Here is a 20,111-nt window from a genome sequence, read left to right on the forward strand (position 1 = left end):
GTGAGTATGACAGTATAGATACATTTGTTGTGCCATCCCAAGGGACGTGTCAGGGCTGGGACTGCTTCCTTTCAGCCATACAGACAGAGGGCACAGAGAATTACTAGTACTGCTGCTGCTTTACAGAATTAGCAGTGAGCTCTGGAAGATCAAGACACCCTGATTTTTAACTGTGCATTTCACGGCATGCCTGTCTTTAAGATACTGAGGTAGAAATGAAGGGGGCTACTTCTGTTTAAATTTAAGCATAACGTAAAGACTTTGGTGCGTAGGGAACTAAATTATTTGCCCAGCTTCCCAAAATATGCTTACAGCAGGAATTAAAGCATGATAATCCATGTCTTACAACACCATCTACCTCAGTAGGTATCCCTTTATCATCTACCTCGCTCTCTTCTCTGTCCCCTTTAAATCCAAGTAGCAGTAGACTGGAGCAGAAAATCTGCATAGATGGAAAGCTGGCAGGATGCTGACCACATTGTTTGTGTCAGTTGTACCATGTTTTATGGGCCACACCAAAGACAATATAATAATTAAAAACCCTCCCTAAAGAGCAGTGAAGAAAGAGTTAACAGTTAATGCTGTTATTTGCTAGTTAAGTGAGAGCCAGTGTGAACACCAGCATAGGAAAAGAGACAAGTAGGGAAGCAGCTATTTGTGAGGTTTGCAGTTTCACTTGTCTTTTTTAATTGAGATCCTAAAGGTGAACTGCAGTTTTTTCAAGTTAACATACATATACATACAAAACTTCAGATAAATCGTTAATGTTGTTAAACTCAAATACAATATAAAATGAATTATTTTAATATCTTACTGTATAGGGCCTAATTTTAAAATTCTACTTATAGAAGGAACTGTTGAGTAAATTAGTTACCTGAAATGCTGTAGAATTAAATGGTATTTCACATAGAGTTAGAGATACACCATTTGCTTAAGTTGAAAATGAGATTAGAAAAATAAATGCTTTGGGAAAAAACAACAGATGAGGAGCTGGTAGAGCTGGAGAATGAATGTGAATAAGCTGAAACAGTAGGAAAAGGACATATATCTACCTGATGATAACAAACCCCCTTTATCAAGAGGTGAGTAAAAAAGACACCAGGGTCTCAGTCCTAGGAAACTAAAGGACTGATTTAAACATCCAAATCTTGATGCAGGTAGCAAAGTTCACTGTCACTTGAACAATTCAAGATCAGACATGTCCACATTCCCGCTCCTCTTGCCTTTCTTGTTTTCCATCCCAGCTACATCCTCACATAGTACTCTAGCTTAGTACTCGAAAATACTGTATTTGTTTGTATTTCAAATAAGATACTATGAGTTGAAAACTATTGTTAATAGACTGATAGTTTTAATTTCACTTTTCTGGACTTGTATGAGAGAAAAATTACTCAAAAACAGGTGAGTTAAACACTGATATGAAGCGTGATGCCATCCTACCCAGTGTCATGATTAAAATTTCTATTTCTGTAATTCCTATCCTCCTCTTACTAACTGAAGAAATCATGTGTTGCCCTGGTCCTAATTAAAAAAAAATAATAATCAGACCCGGAGATTTTGTTGTCAGTGTACAAAACTAAGATGGCCGTACGCTAACATCAAGGCTACCCTTTATATGAAAATACAAATAAAAATATTAAATTTTTCAATTTTAGTCTAGCAGCCATTTAGTTGACTTCTTCCAAATGTTAAAAGTAATTAAGCCTCTCCCTCCTTTTTTGAATGAGACAAGACTGATAAGACATGGTTATCCAATGAGCAAAATTATGGTGGTTACCAAATCAAATCACATTAAAGCAAAGATGTGTAATCAATCCGTTTGTGAAGAGTAAAGCAATTCAGAACACAAAACCATTGACACTTTCTTTGGCATGGCAGATTAAGTACATTCATGTTGCGTGTAGAGGGCTTTGCAGTACGGTGCTTGTGTGAATAAGTCATTTAGTTTCAAAAGCAGACATCCTGGGATGCAGCTGATATGGCTCTGAGCTGGAGGTTGTTTGCATCCATGGCAAGAAGTATAAGCTTGGGGTTGGCAGATGAATGTGTGAACATGTCTTTAAGAAATGGTGACCTTTCCAGTGGTGTTCAAATTGTATTTGCCCTTTCGGTTTCAAACCTGCTAAGATACGAGACATACATGAAACTAAATTTAGTTTGTCTGTGTGGTGGGTTGACCCTGGCTGGATGCCAGGTGCTCACCAAAGCTGCTCTATCACTCCCCTTCCTCAGTTGGGCAGGGGAGAGAAAAGGTAATGAAATTCTTATGGATTGAGATAAGGACAGAGAGAGATCACTTGCCAATTGCCATCACAGGTAAAACCAAACTCATCTTGGGGAAATTAGGTTAATTTATTACCAATCAAGTCAGAGTAGGGTAATGAGATACAAAACTAAATCTTAAAAACGTCTTCCCCTCCACCCCTCCCTTTTTCTCAGGCTTAACTTTACTCCTGATTTTCTCTACCTCCTCCCCACCAGTGGTGCAGGGGAACAGGGAATGGGAGTTGCAGCCACTTCATTACAGATTGTCTCTGCTGCTCCTTCCTCCTCAGAGGAGGACTCCTCACACTCTTCCCCGGCTCCAATGTGGGGTCCCTCCCATGGGATACAGTCCTCCACAAACTTCCCCAATGTCGTTCCTTCCCAACAGGCTACAGCTCTTCACGAACTGCTCCAGCGTGGATCCCTTTTGTGGGGTACAGTCCTTCAGGAACAAACTGCTCCAGCGTGGGCTTCCCACAAGGTCCCAAGTCCTCCCAGCAAACCTGCTCCAGCGTGGGCTCCTCTCCACAGGGTCACAGGTCCTGCCAGGAGCCCCCTCCAGCGTGGGCTTCCCACGGGGTCACAGCTCCTTTGGGCACATCCACCTGCTCTGGCGTGGGGTCTTCCCTGGGCTGCAGGCGGACACCTGCCCGTGGACCTCCCTGGGCTGCAGGGCACAGCCTGCTCACCATGGTCTTCACCAGGGGCTGCAGGGGAATCTCTGCTCCGGTGCCTGGAGCACCTCCTCCCCCTCCTTCTCTGACCTTGGGGTCTGCAGAGTTGTTTCTCTCACGTATTCTCACTCCTCTCTCTGGCTGCAATTTCTGTTGCATAGCAATTTTTTCCCCTTCTTAAATACGTTATCCCAGAGGCGCTCCCACCGTCACTGATGGACTCGGCCTTGGCCAGCGGTGGGTCTGGCTGGGAGCCGGTTGGCACAGGCTCCACCAGACATGGGGGAAGCTTCTGGCAGCTCCTCACAGAAACCACCCCTGTAGGCCCCCCACTACCAAAACCTTGCCATAGCAACCCAGTACAGGTTCTTAGCATAAAGAATGTAAAATCTTGTGTGAATTAAGTTGATTAAAGATTCTTTTCATGGAGTGTCCTCCAAAAATACATTTAATGCCAGCATAGCCTGAATGGTACGTTAAACTAGTTCAATTGCCAGGTTTTCCAGTACTTTTGAAGGAGACTGACATTGCTGCTACCAGGTCATCAGGTGGGATATATTTTGAAACCTAAGTGAACCTAGTGCAGGAAACTTGTCTTTTAACCTTCTTCATTTCCTCAGACATCCTACATCAAGTGAACACTGAGGCTACTGAGATAGTAAGGAGTGTAATGAATATCCATGATGCATATTCTCATAGGCTGAAAAGAGAGGCTGGCTCTTTTTTTCAGAGGGTACCTGAGCAGATTAATGGCAAGGTCCAGACTTCTGTTCGCACATTTATGCTGACTAATATGGGTGCTTAAGAGCTCAATGTGCTCTGGAAGTCACAGGAATGTAAGATCCAAAATTACATAAGCATTCAAGAACATGAGTTTTTTCCCCTCTAATACAGTTTCATATTTGAAAAAAAAAAAAAAAATCAATAGAGTGTAAAAGTAGAACTTGTGGTCTTTTCCATCTTTTGATAAAGTACAGGCCATTTATGTTTCTATTTCTTTACTAAATCCTCAGCTAAATGAAGAGTATCTTCAGGGAGCTAGCCTGCAAATCAGTGGGGAATACTTCCTTCAGGGAGTAAAGCTACACTGTACTTTGTATTTTTCACAGGTGTTTAGCATGTGCATCTCCTCTTGTAAAGCTGAAAGCTCTGGGTAGGGAAATGATGGGGCTTGAAGAAGCACCCAGTAACCATTGCCACCTTTGTGTTTGCTGACATACAAACAAGGAGCCTTTGAAGCTCAGCTGATCAGACTTCAGTGATGGTACTTCCAATTTCAAAGGTTTACAATGATCTAGCGTTAAGAATTTGATTTTTAAAAGCAGTACACAGCTTTTACCATTCTGTACAAGTCAGTAGTCAGATCATACCTGACTCCCCTGTCATGATGACAGTTGATCTAGAAGTATTGGCAGATAATTCAGTGAAGATCAGGTTACATGTGTTGTATATACATGTAAGGTGGTAAAAAAACCAGCTGTATAGCATGTTAGTTTCATCACTGCTGCTTGATTTTGGTTTTTGTTTTCAACTTTTCATTTAAAGTAAGGTTGAAGTTCTTTCTTGGACTTGCTGGCTAAGGCTTTTTAAGATGTAAATATCAGTCTTGTACCTCTTACACAGTGCTGCGAAGTTGAGAGAAGGACAGTCTGACCTACTCTTACAAAAGAAAACAAAACTGAGAAATTGTGGAACATAGGAACACAGAGACCCAAGGTTTCCCACCGTATAGTAATGGATATGACCTTTAATATTGAGGCCTTTGGATCAAATTTAAGTTGGCATTAAAATTTTCTAATAAATTCCCTGCTGAATCTCAGAGTTTTTTTCCTCAGATTTAATTCAATAAGGTCACAGTAAAGCAAGTGCTGTCTGTGCTATTGTAATTGCTCTCAGCAGGCTGATAATATTATTGCAGAGAAGTGCCAGCTACTGTGCTTTTATTTCTTCCTTCAAGCACTCTTCTTCCTACATGCTTGCTCCCCTTGCTCTCAGGTCTACCCTAAGTAGGAAGCAAAGCTGGTTAAAATGTATTTGCTTCTCATTATAGCATGTTTTTATAGCAATGCTTTCCTGAGTCCCTTCAACAAAGCCAATAAAAGCATAGCCTGTCTTATTGCAGACTAACAGGGAGCTTGTATTTCCTTAATTCTCATCCAACCTTTACATGTTATAATCAGCCTCTAAGTTCTTAAAAGTTGATATTCCTAACCGTGCAATCCTTACTTCATTTTGGCTTGGTCCTTTTAGGGTTATGGAATAGAAGTACAGCTAAAGCAGATTCTCTTAAGCATGTGCGGAGAGATACTGAATACTCACTGTCCTATGTTTCATAAAATTACAAATTGCAGCTCATCACAGTGATGCATATATATTTGGGGGTCCTGCACTTGTAGATTAATACCACGTCTTCTTTTGCAACATGTCTTTCAGAACAGCGTTGTTAATGTGATGTTTTGGGTATGAATGCGTGCAACTGGTAGATCTGTTACCACTGTATTGGAGGTAGGTCAGTACAGTAAATAAATGCAAATGCAGAGCGCTGCTTTGACCATGTTTCTCCATGGAATTCCATGTGAATATGGGAAACTCAGTGCAGCTTCAGTATCAACTCTGCTTGAGCTGCACTAGCTGTACGCTAAGTTTCTAGATGCAACTCCCTCCTTTTTCCAGTCCAACCTGCTGTCTAAAATGTTGAATTTCTGTTTGTAGTGGTGGCATGTTAGGAGCTGTGAATGTTGTGGCTCATCATTTTTAACAAATAAAGAGGTATTTTTAAACATTGTAACTAGATCACAGGGTTATTGTTTCTGGGTGAGGATGGAGCAGTCTTTTAGGTGTGGTACTAAATATGTTTTTCTTGATTCTGGACACAAAGAAATAATTCATGATTCCCTACCTCAGCATAGCTGGTACCTCAGGCCTTTTCTGTTTCAAAGAACCAGCCTGGTCATAGCTCCTGCCTGGTATCTGCATCTGCCTTCCCATACCCTAAATGGCTTGACACCCATCTTCACCCTGCTGGTCCATCATCTTTCCCTGGGGCCTAGAATTTCTCACCTGCAGTGTCATACGCAGAGTATTTTTTGTGTATCGCCAGCCACATTCAGACATTTACAGTTCTCTGACCGTGGTATTCACTGATGCCAAACAAGCCAGTCTCTCTACAGAAGAAAATTAGTCATGATTATTCAGCTGCTTATTTGCATATTAAGCTAACATATGTACAATGGGATATGTTCTCTTGCCCACATGAAATTGATTGGAAATGAGGAGCAACAAAAGATGTTTTACAAAGGCAGTTCCAGTTCTGAAATACGTGTAACTGTATTCTGCCCACCTTCACCCTCCGTGGCAAGCGGAATTGATCAGGGCTACCCTGATCATGCATGCATGTAGGCAGTTTTGATGTTGCATAATGTTGCTTGCATACCTGTGCTAAGTCTGCTTCAGTAGTTAAAAAACAACAGATGATGATCTTCAGTCATAACATTTCACCTACTTTCTTATTGCTCATCATTTCTTCCTCTTTTTTTTTTTTTATTTTTAAATTGCTCTTGATGTCTACTCTTAGCCATAGATCATGTGGTGCCGGTAGGATGTACACCGCACTGCCAGCACACTTGATGAACTTCAGTGATAAAAACTATCACTTCTGCAGTGTGTGGAGTTTCTCCCAGCCAAGGTGCAGGCAATAACTGCTCATTGCTTTTTACTTATGACATACACATTTTAATTTATATTTCCTTCTGCTGCCAGAGGGAACTAATTTCCAGCACCAGAGGTGCAACGCAGCTACTTTAGAGCAGAATGGTCCTGAGATGAAATGATATTAGTGACCTGAAGCACTTCAAAAAGCTTGATTCTGAAGCCTGTTCTGGTTTGAGCTTGCAGTTTTTGAGATGAGTTAACATTGCTGTCGTGTTTTAATCCCAGCTGACAACTAAGCACCGCACAGCCTCTTGCTCACTCTCCCCTATTTGGATTGGGGGAGAGAATCAGAAGGGCAAAACTGAGAAAACTCGTGAGTTGAGATAAAGGCAGTTTAATAAGTAAAGCAAGAGCCACATGCACAAGCAAAGCAAAACAAATAATTCATTCACCGTTTCCCCTGGGCAGGCAGGGGCTCAGCCATCCCCAGGACAGCCGGGCTCCATCACACGTAATGGTGACTTGGGAAGACAAACGTCACCACTGCCAACATCCCCCCCTTCCTCCTTCTTCCCCCAGCTTTATGTGCTGAAGATGACACCAGGTGGTGTGGGATAACCCTTTGGTCAGCTCTGTGTCCACTCCCAGCATTTTGTGCACCCCCAGCCCACTCGCTGGTGGGATGAGAGGCAGAAAAGGCCTTGTCTCTGTGTAAGCACTGTAAAAAAACATCCCTTTATTATCAACGCTGCTTTCAACACAAACCTAAACCATAGTGCCATACTAGCTACTATGATGAAAATGAACTCTATCCTAGTCAAACCCAGCACAATTGCTCTGAATCATTATGAGACATGATCAGATTGTTCCTTTGTATATTAAATAATGAAGTGTTTATGTGTGAGAGTTCCTACTGTAATTAGTAGTTAGCCTGTGCTTTGAAAAGATCAGAATCTATATCACATGATGGTAGGATCTGGAATTTGTCTTCCAAACTTGACTTCCAGTCATAGACACATGAAGTCTTCCAAAATCCAGGTTTGATTTGTAATACTATATTTTTGTATTGACTGTAGAAATATGAGTGAATAATTAGATAGCCCTTTGGGTAGCATGATTTTTTTTCAAATATACTAATAATCTGGCTTGAGTCGTTTAGAGGAAAGCTCCTGTTGTTGAGATGAACTTTCCCTTAGTTCTCCTGTAGGTCTCAGCCCTGAAGTAGTGGTATGTTTCTTTGAAGGATTTTGGTAAAGCAGAGAAAAATAAAACCTAGCACTCTTGCCAATTCTAGGCAATTTAAATTGAATTGCTATTAACCTGAAGTTCTGAAGTGCTGTACAAATTATAATAGCACTTGTGAATCAGTCTCCTTTCATATCTGTCAAATGACATATATTTAACACTTATTAGCCTAAATACAACATTTCAAAACCTTGCCACTCCTGCATAAAATTTCAGTTCCATGTAACAATTTCACCCTAGCTATTATAATCACACATTGAACTATGTAGCGTGCGATATGGGATATCCCAATGTGGGAGATGGATGCAATAGTTAAGCAAACTCACTGAAGTTACTATCTGGGGATTTTTTGGAACATGGAGACAGAAATTTAGCGTTTTTTTTTTTTTTTTTTAATTTCTAGGCAGAATGTCCCTCATTGCAGTAAGTAATAGAAAGTTTCTTCTCTCTTCCTTGCACAAAAAGTAAGAGTTGAGTAGAATTGGATATGATGTTAGAGATACTTGGTGTTTCAACCTGACATTTTAAGCTGTGGTATCATTACACTTATTTATAAACGTTCCTGTCTTCACTACTCCCTGTCTCTTAAGAATGGTGTTGAACAACTTCCTAACGTGAACCCATCAGATCAGCATGTTTTTCTAGTAAAAAACATGAAATATTTCCCAGTCCCCTCTAAAATTTTTGGAAAAACTGAGCACTTGATCTCCCGATTTAACACAAAGAATCTTTCAGTGCCATTTCTTCAGAGTAACAATGGGGGCATTTCAGAGTATGTTTGTTTTCTTTTTTTATAGTATTGGGTAATAGAGGCAGTTGATAGAAATCACGTTGAGAGCAACAATGTAAATTCTATGTCACTGAGTTCCATTTAAGCAATATCTGTTCTGGAATAATCCTATATTAAAAAAAATCAATTGCAGATATTTCTGATTTGGAAATGCTAGATTTTTGAGCTGATATGGGGAGACTATCAAGTCCTGCATCATGTCATCAACTGGACTTTTACCTTTGGTTTCATGGCATGATTGTTAATCTCAGGATCAATCAGAAGGTAAAAAGCAAACAATGCTGTAAACTTTTCACATGCTTTTTGTGTACTCAATGCTCATTGTGAAGCAGACTGAATGCAGAGGTTTTACCTCCACTGGAATTATTCTTGCAGTTCTGCTCATATCTTAAATGACTCTGGGTAGTCTGTCCTTATTTAGATACTCTGCTGTGCTCTCCTTTCTTTTGGGTGCTCCATGTATGTGCTCATCCACCTCCAGATGATTTTAAACCTTATTATTCTTCGACCCAAGTTTTAAAATAAAAGGAAAAAAAAAAGAAAGGAGCAGCAGCTTGTGGTCAAAAGAAGGTTTCTCTAAGAGGCAGGGCTGTACATCCTGAAATATGAAGCCACATCTGCTCTGATTCAACTGGCTGTTCCACCAGTCTGTGTCTCCGGGTCACAGTTGTGTTGGTTTCAGATCAAGTAAGGTAACAACACGCTTTGAGTGCCAGAAAACCTGAGAGGAGGAGGAGGAGTTGATGACATTTCTTGCATTAATGTCCCTGTTCTCTATTATCACATTCAGGAGACTGTGACTAAAATGAAGCTGAAATGCTGTTTTCAATATCCTATTGAGAAAATCTCACACCCTTAGTAAAAATCTGTGCTGTAGTATGTTGATATACTGGGCTATTTTTAGAATAATGTTTATTGCAAACATTTTCCACTGGGTTTTAGCTGAGATTCAGGTTTTGGAGGTATTGGTGTGTTTGAAAATTCACTATAATTGAATATATAAATCTGTGGTTGTGAAAGCATCAGGAGATGGTGGGATGGCAGGAATGGAAAAATCTCTTTTCAAAGATTTGTTTGGATTGTGGTACTATATATTCAGAATTAAGCATTTCACTGCTGTTACAAGAGGTATGAAAATGCACTAAGCTTCTGTTTTCTAGGAACATTTAGTCTGTTCTTGTTAGCAGACTGTCCTCCTGTGCTGTAGGTATCGACACACAGGTATTTTGGCTCGTTTCTACCTTTTGTTACTAACTGAACTAAAATGCAAGAAGCTTACAGTTACTTGGTAAGACTACCAAGATAGGCAGCAAACCAATTCCAACTTTATGTGACACTGAATGATACCAGAGTTATGAGGCAGTGACTCTGCAATTCAGGGTGCTGCTCAGCCCACCTTGAAAATGTTTCTGCCTCTGCCCTGCTGGAGGCTGCACTCCTGTCCTGGTCCCACACGTACCCTCTCCAGCACTTTTCGGGGGGGAGGAGGAGCAAGGAGTTACTCCACAGCTGGGAGACAGTGAGGGTCTCTGTAGCCCAGGGCTTGGGCAAGGGATGCAGAAGTCCTGTACCACACACAGGTGGGAAGGATGAAGAGGATCCCGGTACCACCTGTATTTTGCAGACTGACTGCTCTTTCTTGACTCCTGTGAGATGGAGTTCTGGTGCCCACAGGGACTGTGTCAGAGGGAGAAAGGAAATCCCCCCTCATGACAGTTCCACCTTACAGCTGCCTTGAGACCTAGAATCTTAAGTCCAAAATACTTAATAGTCCTACAACGTTTAGTGATTTCATGGTAGTTTTTTTGGTTTGGTTTTTTTGTTGTTTTTTTTTTGTTTGTTTGTTTGTTTGTTTGTTTTTTTTTTTTTTTTTTTTTTTTGTAGGAGTATTGTGGAAGATTCAGGTTATCTGATCTATCTAAAATACATGGTAGGGCTTTTTTGTTGTTGTTGTTGTATTCAGTATTTTATGGGATTTGGGGTTTTTTTATAAGATCTTTACAAATTATTCATGCTAGTATTTGATTGTTTTAACCATTAGCTAAACTCAGACTTTCTTTTCATCAGAAGTCTTTTGGAAAACAATGGCTAAGGCACATAATGCGCTCTTCTCCCCAGAATTTTCAATGCCATTGTAAGAGAGAGTTATGTGTTTGCTGTAGAGCCCTTTCTCATGGGAACACATTTCTTTCAAAGCTGTCTTTGAGCACTTACTATATGGCAACAAAAAGGTGCTGTTGTAACATGCCTCTTAATAAACCGTTTGAGATTTTTCCCCTGTGGTACAAATAGTTGTTGGCATAGTCTATTCATGCTTCTGTGACACAGCTTTAGATTCATTATACATGTTTCTGCAGTAACCTGTACTAAATGGTAGTTACCAAAAAGAGGATGCATGGAGAGCAATGCCATGGCTAAAGGATTAATAGGAAGTACATGACATTGGAAATAAGGTCTCTTCTGAGATGTAAGGAAACATTTAAGTAGTATTAATGAAACTTTGCAAGGGTAAAATAATGTAAACCCTTTGCCCAGTAGCTGAGTGGGAAAGTTGTGTGTATTCATGCATCTTCTTTTTTGGATATCTAACAAACTATTAAAGGCTGTGAGATCATCAAGTGTTTAGTTTCAAGGGACACAAGTTTAGAAAAATCACCTTTTAGTTCTGGTTCTGCCACAAACTTCAGCAGTGTAGAATGTCATTTATCTTTTTTATCTTTACCTGTTGTCTTTGATTCTCCCCTTTTAAAACAGGTAGCTCTTCAGTTGTATATATGCCAAACAGGGTTTAAGGCTTGCTTAATATGAAGACAGTTTTTGGTGTTGGGTGCTGTGAGTATATTTTTTTTTCAGGAAATGTCCTTTAGATTCTCAGCTTTGCTGTAGAGAGCTGTCGTAGCTTAACTCCAGCTGACAACTAAGCACCACACAACCTCTTGCTCACTCTCCCCTATTTGGATTGGGGGAGAGAATCAGAAGGGCAAAACTGAGAAAACTCGTGAGTTGAGATAAAGGCAGTTTAATAAGTAAAGCAAGAGCCACATGCACAAGCAAAGCAAAACAAATAATTCATTCACCATTTCCCCTGGGCAGGCAGATGCTCAGCCATACCCAGGACAGCCAGGCTCTATCACACGTAATGGAGACTTGGGAAGACAAACGTCACCACTGCCAACATCCCCCCCTTCCTCCTTCTTCCCCCAGCTTTATGTGCTGAAGATGACACCAGGTGGTGTGGGATAACCCTTTGGTCAGCTCTGTGTCCACTCCCAGCATTTTGTGCACCCCCAGCCCACTCGCTGGTGGGATGAGAGGCAGAAAAGGCCTTGTCTCTGTGTAAGCACTGTAAAAAAACATCCCTTTATTATCAACGCTGCTTTCAACACAAACCTAAACCATAGTGCCATACTAGCTACTATGAAGAAAATGAACTCTCTCCCAGATGAAACCAGCACAAGAGCTTACAGTGGTTTCGATTTAAAGTTCATGTGAGTTTTGAATTTGTTCTCAAGGGTCCTAAAGAGTTTGCTTTAGTTCGTATGTAATCTGTAAAGAAATTCAAGTTTACTTTTTCCTGCCTCATTTTTGAGTTCTGCTCCTATTAAGCTTCTGGGAATAGAAATCCTAATAAGCAATAGACACCTAGCAAATTATTCTTAAAACTTGTGAGCATTGGTAATGAATTTCCTGATTATCACTGAAAAGCACTAGAGAGTTTGACCAGATGTTACAGAGGCAATGGGGGGGTTCTGGTTGTTTATTACTGAGTAATATTCTTAATTCTGGTGTGAATTTGTATAGAATTGTATATGAACCTAAAGTTCAGCCTTTGTTATTTCACTGGCACATATATTTGCAAAACTGGACTTCATGCAGGAGTCCAGAAATGTTAACTGGAATACTATGTTAAGTCACAGGAAAATACGTTGTTGTAGTCTACCCAAAAAAACAACTAACCCAGTTTTACATGATAGAGATCTGTTTATTTGAATTGGAGATATTGGGAATAAGAAGGAAATTAAAGCAGTGTAAACTATACTGTTATTTTGGAAGCATCAACAGTATCTTACAATCACTACTGCGCAGACAGCATCAGGGTAGAAATGTTATTCATTTTCTTACTGATCTCACGTGTAAAGCTGGCTTTTAGTTGACCTCAGTCAGAAGGTAGCTGAATTTTGCCTCCATACGGTGTTCTGTACCTGAGGCTTCTTACACCTTTCAAAGGGTGCTGTAGACTTGGGCATTAGATATCTGTCTAGCCTGATTATTGAGTACTAGAAAAGTATGTTATAACTCTGCAGAAAATTGAACCTACTTTTTCCCGCCAGTTCAGCTTTCATTGCACTAAGAGGATCTTTTATTTTATCTATCAGTATTATACTAAATCTCTTTGTATTGTGTGTATGTAAAGGGTAAGTTATATTTAATTTTCAAACAAAATTTTATCGGTAAATTTTATTGACAGAACACTTCAGTCTTCTAGAATTTGGTAGGGTTTTTTGGTTTTGTTTGCTTTTGTTAGGGCTTTTTTTTTTTCCTGCCTTTTATAAGCCATATTTTCATTAAATTTACTTACCATTCTGTGTCAAGACACCTACAGGCCTTGTGTGTTCTCTAAATCCAGGAGGTTTTTTTATTCTTACTGTACAATCCTGATTGAACACTTAAGCAGTGTTATAAAGTTGCAGTAAATTTTCTTAAGTTTTAGAAATAATCGTTTTGGTTATTGACAGTAACTTTCTATATCTGGCTGTGCAATTCCTCCTACTTTCTTACCCTCGTTCCTGCCCCTGAACACGGATTAAATAGATTTAGAAAGTAGTGTATATACTGGAGGTATCTTTATTTATCAACAGAGAAACCACATTTAGGTAACATTTAGGAAAAATCAGTGGATCTCTTTTGAAGGAATATAGAAATGGTATGTTGAGTGGCAGAACCGCCTTTTGTTTCATTGGAAGGAAAATTGAAATGATTGGTTTAGCAGGAAAATTAATATAGTCTACTTTTTACTTTAGAGAAGCAAAAAACCTTTGTAATTTTTTTTTAGGGTACATGACATCCTTCGTTCTCAAAAGACTGACTCTTTGCTCTACTATGACATCCCAATATTTAGCATACTAGTGAGACTCTGAATTCTTGTAGACCAAATTATGGAAAGTCAGGTAAGTGGCATTTTTCTTTATTATATTGCACAGTTTTTAAGTTACACACAGGCAGTATACAGATACACTGTAAAACTTCTGTAGGAGAAATGCGCAATATAATAACATTAAAAAGCCACTTACCTTACGGTTTATGCAGTCAGTTCCATGACACAGTATTCCTTGTATGGTGGACACGAAGTCACCTGTACGCTGCATACTGGGGCATGCAGCTGGTTAAAAATTAGGTCAGTCTTTCTTTCGTGTATCTGATACACAAAGGGCAGCTGTTGCTCATCTTGTAAGCAGTGAGAATAACGTGAGATCCATGGTTGTTCATATTTGACCATTGCTGCTCAGTTTTGGCTTTTCTTAAGGTTGAAGGCCAGGAAGGACAGTTGACGTAGGTTGGAATTGCTGCAAACCTATTCGGAGTTGCTAGTGCTAATACTATTTTCTGCTACCGTATTAACAAGCATCAGCAGTGACTTATTTAGTTTACAGATCTAAAAGCTACTCTTAGCAGTAGTGTATTAAGAACTTTTTTTTTTATTTTGTTATTTTACCTGTGCACTCAGTTCTTTTACACAGGAACTGGTTACAAAGAAACTACAACTCCTGCAAAGATCTAAGGATAATGTTATTGTAATGGTGCATATTTTAATAGTTATATGGACAAATTCCAAATGCCAATATTGTTTAAAAAGCAAATTCTGTATATGTAAATTATGCAAAGCAGAAAATCAGTTTTTAATTTGATCATGGTGTATGCTTGTCAAACCTGAAATTTCCATTTTTCCCTCTTAAAAGTAATCCTATCACTGCTCTCTGTTACATGTACTACAGATTATTTTTGATATATAAAGTGACATTTAAATAGTTCTTAGTAGACATTTCTATTCGTGTCAGCTTTCAGATGTTAAGCAAGTTTGCTTTAGCCACATTTCTTAAGATCAAAATATTTAAAACATTTTTTAAATCAAAAGGACGTTTTTATTTATGGGTCTTTACTGTATTCTCCACTGGATCTAGGAAGGATCTTGCTTTCACTTCACGGGAGAAGATACTGCTTTGAGAATAGACACTGGAATTTCAATCAACATCGTGAATGTTTCTGAAAAATTTTGCAGGGTGAGAATGGGAATTTGACTAAAACAGCTCCTTAGTTTTAGCTATTGTAGAATCCAGCACTTGCCAGTAGAAATCAAAAATAAAGTTGTGGTCGTAAAACAGCAATGGGTCCATAGGGTTACACCTGAAGCCAAAGTTGTAATTCATAAGTAATTTCCACAAAATTCTGCTTTTTTTTTTTTTTTTTTCTTCAATGGAAGTAGAAGTTAAGATGCACTTTTGAATTTCAGTTTGTTGAAAGCTGTGTATGTTTCATCCCAGTTGCGGGGACAACTTTGACAAGGCAAGAAAAGTGTTTTACTATCACCTTCGATGCCACCCTTGCCTGTCATAATGAGAAAGATGCCTGTTTGGTGACTGCTTTTTCCCAGCCCAAGCCAGCTGCCTCCAGCTAGACCTTTCTTTGGGATGATCAATCACGAAATTGCATATATATCTCTTGGGAAATTCAGTGTGTGTGAGCAGTAAGCAGAAATACCAGCGGAAATTCCCTATTTCAAATTTTTCACTGACTTTGAAAGATTTCCTCGTGGTCCTGGTAATATTTGACAGCCATAAATAAAGAGCACTCTTTATAACTTAAACTACAAAGAATTTTTACTAATTATTAGGCATGAAAACAAATCTCTTCTCTCATAATGGTCCTCCAGATAAGGTTATAAGTATGTTGTTCTGAAAATGTAGGTAATTTATGATGCAGCCGGAGGTGTAATTGTTCTGTGAATAAAGAGAGGCTTTTAGCTTCCAGGGATAGAAAGTATTTTTCATGAATATTAAGTAAACTTTAATGATTGAAGAAAAGACCGAAGTGGAGGACAGTCATTTATATCCTGTCTAAACTGGCCTACAGACACATTAATGTTTGTAACAGATTTAGAGTATAGCTAAAATAGCAGTAAGGATTTCCTCCTCGCTTTTCATACGCTTTTCACTACTTTTTAAACATACATATAACTAAAAGGGTAAAGGCTATCTGCTTATTTGCTATAATTTACAGGAGACATTAAAGAAAAATGGAAAGTAACTAATCAGTGCTGTTTGAGAAGTAGTGATCGATTGCAATTGAATGGTTTGAGGCTATTAATTGCAATGAGATTATACTAGTTCGGATACCTCTGATGTCAGGTGCTTGAAATATTAGTTGTTTCAAAGACAAATTGGATTATAAATTATTAGTAAATCTGTGTCAAGATGATTAAACCCGCTTGTAAACTGTCAATCATGGGTACTATTTCAAGTTGTAGTTTAGTCACTTGTATGCTGGAAAGGGAGTTAGGAACTGAATTTAGAGGTTATATGGTAATTTGTGGAGTAACTGAGTTACTTTTGAGACAAGGCGTTTCCTGTGCTTTCTACTCTCTTAATGAATTTTTGTTCAGCTTTAAAGTTTTCCTAGTCCACCACTAGCCTTTTCATCTGACTGCAGAAGATGCTCTAGAGAGGGAGGAAGCTGCTTCTCTAAAGTGGACTTAGAAACTCGCTTGACCACTTGGGGGAGATAAAAAACAGCAGATCTGTGCAGCCCTCACACAGGTCACAAATACAGTAATGGCATCCTCCAGTTTCCACTCTGAGGGCCTACTGTTGCTAGACAGTACTGTTCCAAGTAAAACAATACTTTTTCCAGTAGGATGGATAAAATATATGGCGCTGCACAGCTCTCCTTGGTAGTACCATCCTGTGTCATTCTTCTTATCCTTAATCTAATGTTATTTATTGAAGCAGGTACAGAATTGCTTCATGGTTTGGTATTGGATTTACTGAATTTTAAGGAATGAGAAAGTGAAACCGTAGAAGCTGAGGAATAGTACAGTAGTTTAAAAGTCCTATTAACTAGTTTGTGTAGCTACTGAATTTTGCTGTGTGTTCACATTCTCACATGGACACATAAACACTTAGAAGATTACAGTCCCCTGCGCTAAATAATTAAACAAAGCTCGAAGGCCTGACAATGTGTACATCCAAAGCAGTGCATAAGAAAAAAAAGCAAGAAGAAATCTTTTTCCATTTATATTCTCTCATCAATGTTGCTTCATTCCAAGCTTGAAACTTTCTCACTAATATGTTGTCTGTGGTGTGTGGATATTTGCAGGGGGTGATAGCAGAATTACAGGCATTTTGGATGACTATTTTCTACTCTTCAGTTTTTTACATAAAACGTTTCTTGTGGTCATTACAAAACTGATCATTCTAGATAATCTGTTATATGTACTATTAAAAGTGCAATCATCCATGGGAAGTATTTCGCAGCAGTTTTGTTGGTGGCTATAATAATAAACAGATGTAGTTCATACAAAGCAAAACTTGTGATGGGTGTCACAGTTCTTCTCAAGTGCCCTGGGCTGGAGCTAGGGTGTGGGGGCAGGAGGCCTCCTGTTTTCATTCTGCTTTGATTTTGCTCCTGTGATCTTTCAGTTTCTATTCCTTTTCAGTCATTTCTTGTAGTTGAGGAGCAATTCTCTCCTCCCTCCTGCTGTGTATTTGACTTAGGTCTCTGTGCAAATGCCACTCCCTTGCCACCTCCCACAGACTCTTTCTCATCTGTGTTCATGCTTGTTACCAAGATGACAGCGTTGGTGTTTTCTTAAGTGACCTTGCATCCTCTTATGCTGGAGTGAGTCTTGGTCTAGTGAGATGGATCACAAGAATGGACTTTTCCTTTCTGGCCTTGGTTGGAGGCTTCATGGCCCTGTAAGTTGCCTTATGAGGCTTACAAGCCTTGAGGCACATTGAGCTCTTACCCAAGCTGAGTCAGTTCTAACAAAGAAATTAAAGGACCAGAGGTCTTGACACTCTTCCAGCTCACTTCCAGCTTGATGAGCAGGACCACGAACACTGCAGGATCTTGTTCCTTTCTTCCATCTCTCAGCACTGTTCTCCTCCTTTGTTCCTGCCAGCTGGTGCTGAATAACTGTCATGCCCAGAGGAGATGGAGGTAGAGGACTTCACACTCCTGTCAGTCAGTCCTGCTGGACTTACCATTAGTGCAATCCCTTGCAACATCAGTGCACAAAATGTTGATCTGTCCTATAAGAGCTGCAGCAGTTTGATCCAGTTTATTTTCATTTCACAGATCACTTTTCTGCCTGTGCCCAAAATGTGGTCCTCTTCTGGTATTGTGACTCGCGGCTTACAGTAACTCCTTCCCTTTCTCCCTGGGGGCCAGCATGAGTCTTTCCTCTGCTGCTTGTAACAGACAAGATCACCTGGCTGCTTGCTGGAAATATCCTAAGCATGCACAAGGACGTGTTGGTTCCTTGTCCAGAGATCATAGGCATCAAAACCCTACAGCATCACAGAGCTGTTTGTGGGTGATGCCACAATTAGCAAACTTGTCCAACAGATGCTGTTTGCCAGGAAACTCCAAGATCCCCCTTCCACGTAAGCTACTTCCTTGGGTCGCCCACTGCAAACACACATAGGGCAAGTCATTGAAAATAAAAGATTGTTTATCAGTCTTTGGTGTTCACAGAGATGTGATATCCATAAAAAAAATTCATAGCCCACACTCATTTCTCTGTTCATTAGAGAACCTGTAGCATACATTTCAGTCATATCGTAAAACTAGTCATCTCTTCAAAGGACTAAACTTTCCAGTTATTTCAAATAGTTTTCTCAACTAAGAAAATTAATGTTAGCTCTATGAAGTGTTCTGTTATTTGCATATGCTTTTAAAAACAAAGGAATTACTTGTAAGTAGATGCAACTGAAATAATTTTACATCTCTTAATCCAAAAAGCCAAGTATCACACATTTCACATAATGTGTGAATATTATTTTCATACATTTGGAGAAGTGACTTGTTTTATAATGTGACTGTAATGGAATTAATAGAATACTGTGCCCATCTGATTTGTTATAAGGATGGCTTTTGGTTGGTTTTTAAACTTTATAAATAGCTATATAAATGCACTTGTCAAGGTATATTTACATTTTATAAAATATTCCATTACCCAGAAACTCAGAAGGTGAAAGGCTAAAAACTTTACATCCTCAATAGAGGCTTAACAACCTCAGCCTTGTTTTGACTTCTAATTCCTTGTGTGGTTTTGCTTTCTTCTTTGCTTATTTAGATCTTCAGTTTTCCACTCAAATATTTTATGGCTTTTAATATTGTCTGAGAGTCAAAGATACTGATAATTCTAACGGCAACAGGTATGAGAGCTGGTAAGGTAACTGTTTATCCTTCAATGTTGTTCTGTTCCAAGTTTCCAGCAGGCATTTAGCATCTGTGCTGTGCAGGAGTTCAGGTGCATTATACTGTGTAGGGGAGATAATCCATTCAGCAGAAACAGTTATAGAATATAGAATATTAAATATAGACTATTAAATATAAAATATTTAATTTCCTGAATCCCCTGTAGCTCTGGATACCTGTGGCAGAGGAGAATATTGTGATGGGAAGGAAGAAAGGACAAAATAACATACTCTACATTCAGTACTAGTTATACTCCTGTGTTTGCCTTCAGAGGGTACAGCATCTGGCTGTTGCCTCTCTCTTTTGCCCGAGGGACTTCAGGTATTTTATGTCACTTTTACTTGCTCCATCACAGAAACCTCTGATTACATCCTCACTCCAGAGTCTTTTTAAGCTGGTGAGGAAGCATCAATCATCATTCATACCTCTACAGTCTGGTATTTAGGTGGACGAGTGACGTCCCCAGAAGTTGCAGCATTTTGCCAGTGCTCAGCTTGAGAAGGGACATCAGAATTTCATCACTTTCTTTTTAATCTTGGCCACATTTTCTTTAATGCTGTACAAAAATTCCTCTCATTATGCTCAGTTATAAAGTATGTAGTATAGATGACATTTCAGGTAGGGAAGGACATATTGGAACATTAGGGTTGATTCAAGCGAGTAATAACACTATGATTTCAATGTCTTTTCTTGTGGGTGAGAGAAGAGCTTTTGGCTTTTTAATGTCTTGTTCTCTTAAATTTAAAAAAAAAAAAGTTAATTCCCAAAGCCATAACAAGAATTATGACAGAATTTTGCTGTTACCCTGCTGTGTGTCTTGCTAGGCCACCTACCCCTGTTTGAAGCGGGTGTAACAGGCTGTCTCACTGTAGGTGAAGAGTTCTGAATCAGCAGCATTTCTGCAGGCACTTGATGCTTGCTCAAGACTCGGTAATGTAAGGTGTGACTGTAAATATAAGCCAGGAAGAGTGAAGCTGGCTGAGAATTTTCCCCATAACACACCGTTTGTC

The 20,111-nt window shown here is 39.3% G+C and overlaps 1 protein-coding gene across 3 annotated transcripts in view; it reads left to right on the plus strand.

The window, feature by feature from the left end:
* The window catches only part of LYRM4 (LYR motif containing 4), a 95,357-nt gene that overhangs the window by 33,468 nt on the left and 41,778 nt on the right, over positions 1-20,111 (plus strand). Inside the window, exons 3-4 of one of the 3 annotated variants that reach the window (XR_004406946.2) lie at positions 13,679-13,793; positions 14,805-15,500. The exons of 1 other annotated variant lie outside the window; for it this stretch is intronic. The gene's annotated coding sequence lies outside the window, so the exon portion shown is untranslated. Of the gene's footprint in view, positions 1-13,678; positions 13,794-14,804; positions 15,501-20,111 lie in introns of those variants that run through there. One more of the 3 variants, XR_004406945.2, reaches the window with a different exon arrangement.

Source organism: Tyto alba, unplaced genomic scaffold (genome assembly GCF_018691265.1).
Source record: "Tyto alba isolate M040663 unplaced genomic scaffold, T.alba_DEE_v4.0 Super-Scaffold_48, whole genome shotgun sequence".
In the NCBI taxonomy this organism is placed as follows: Eukaryota; Metazoa; Chordata; class Aves; order Strigiformes; family Tytonidae; genus Tyto; species Tyto alba.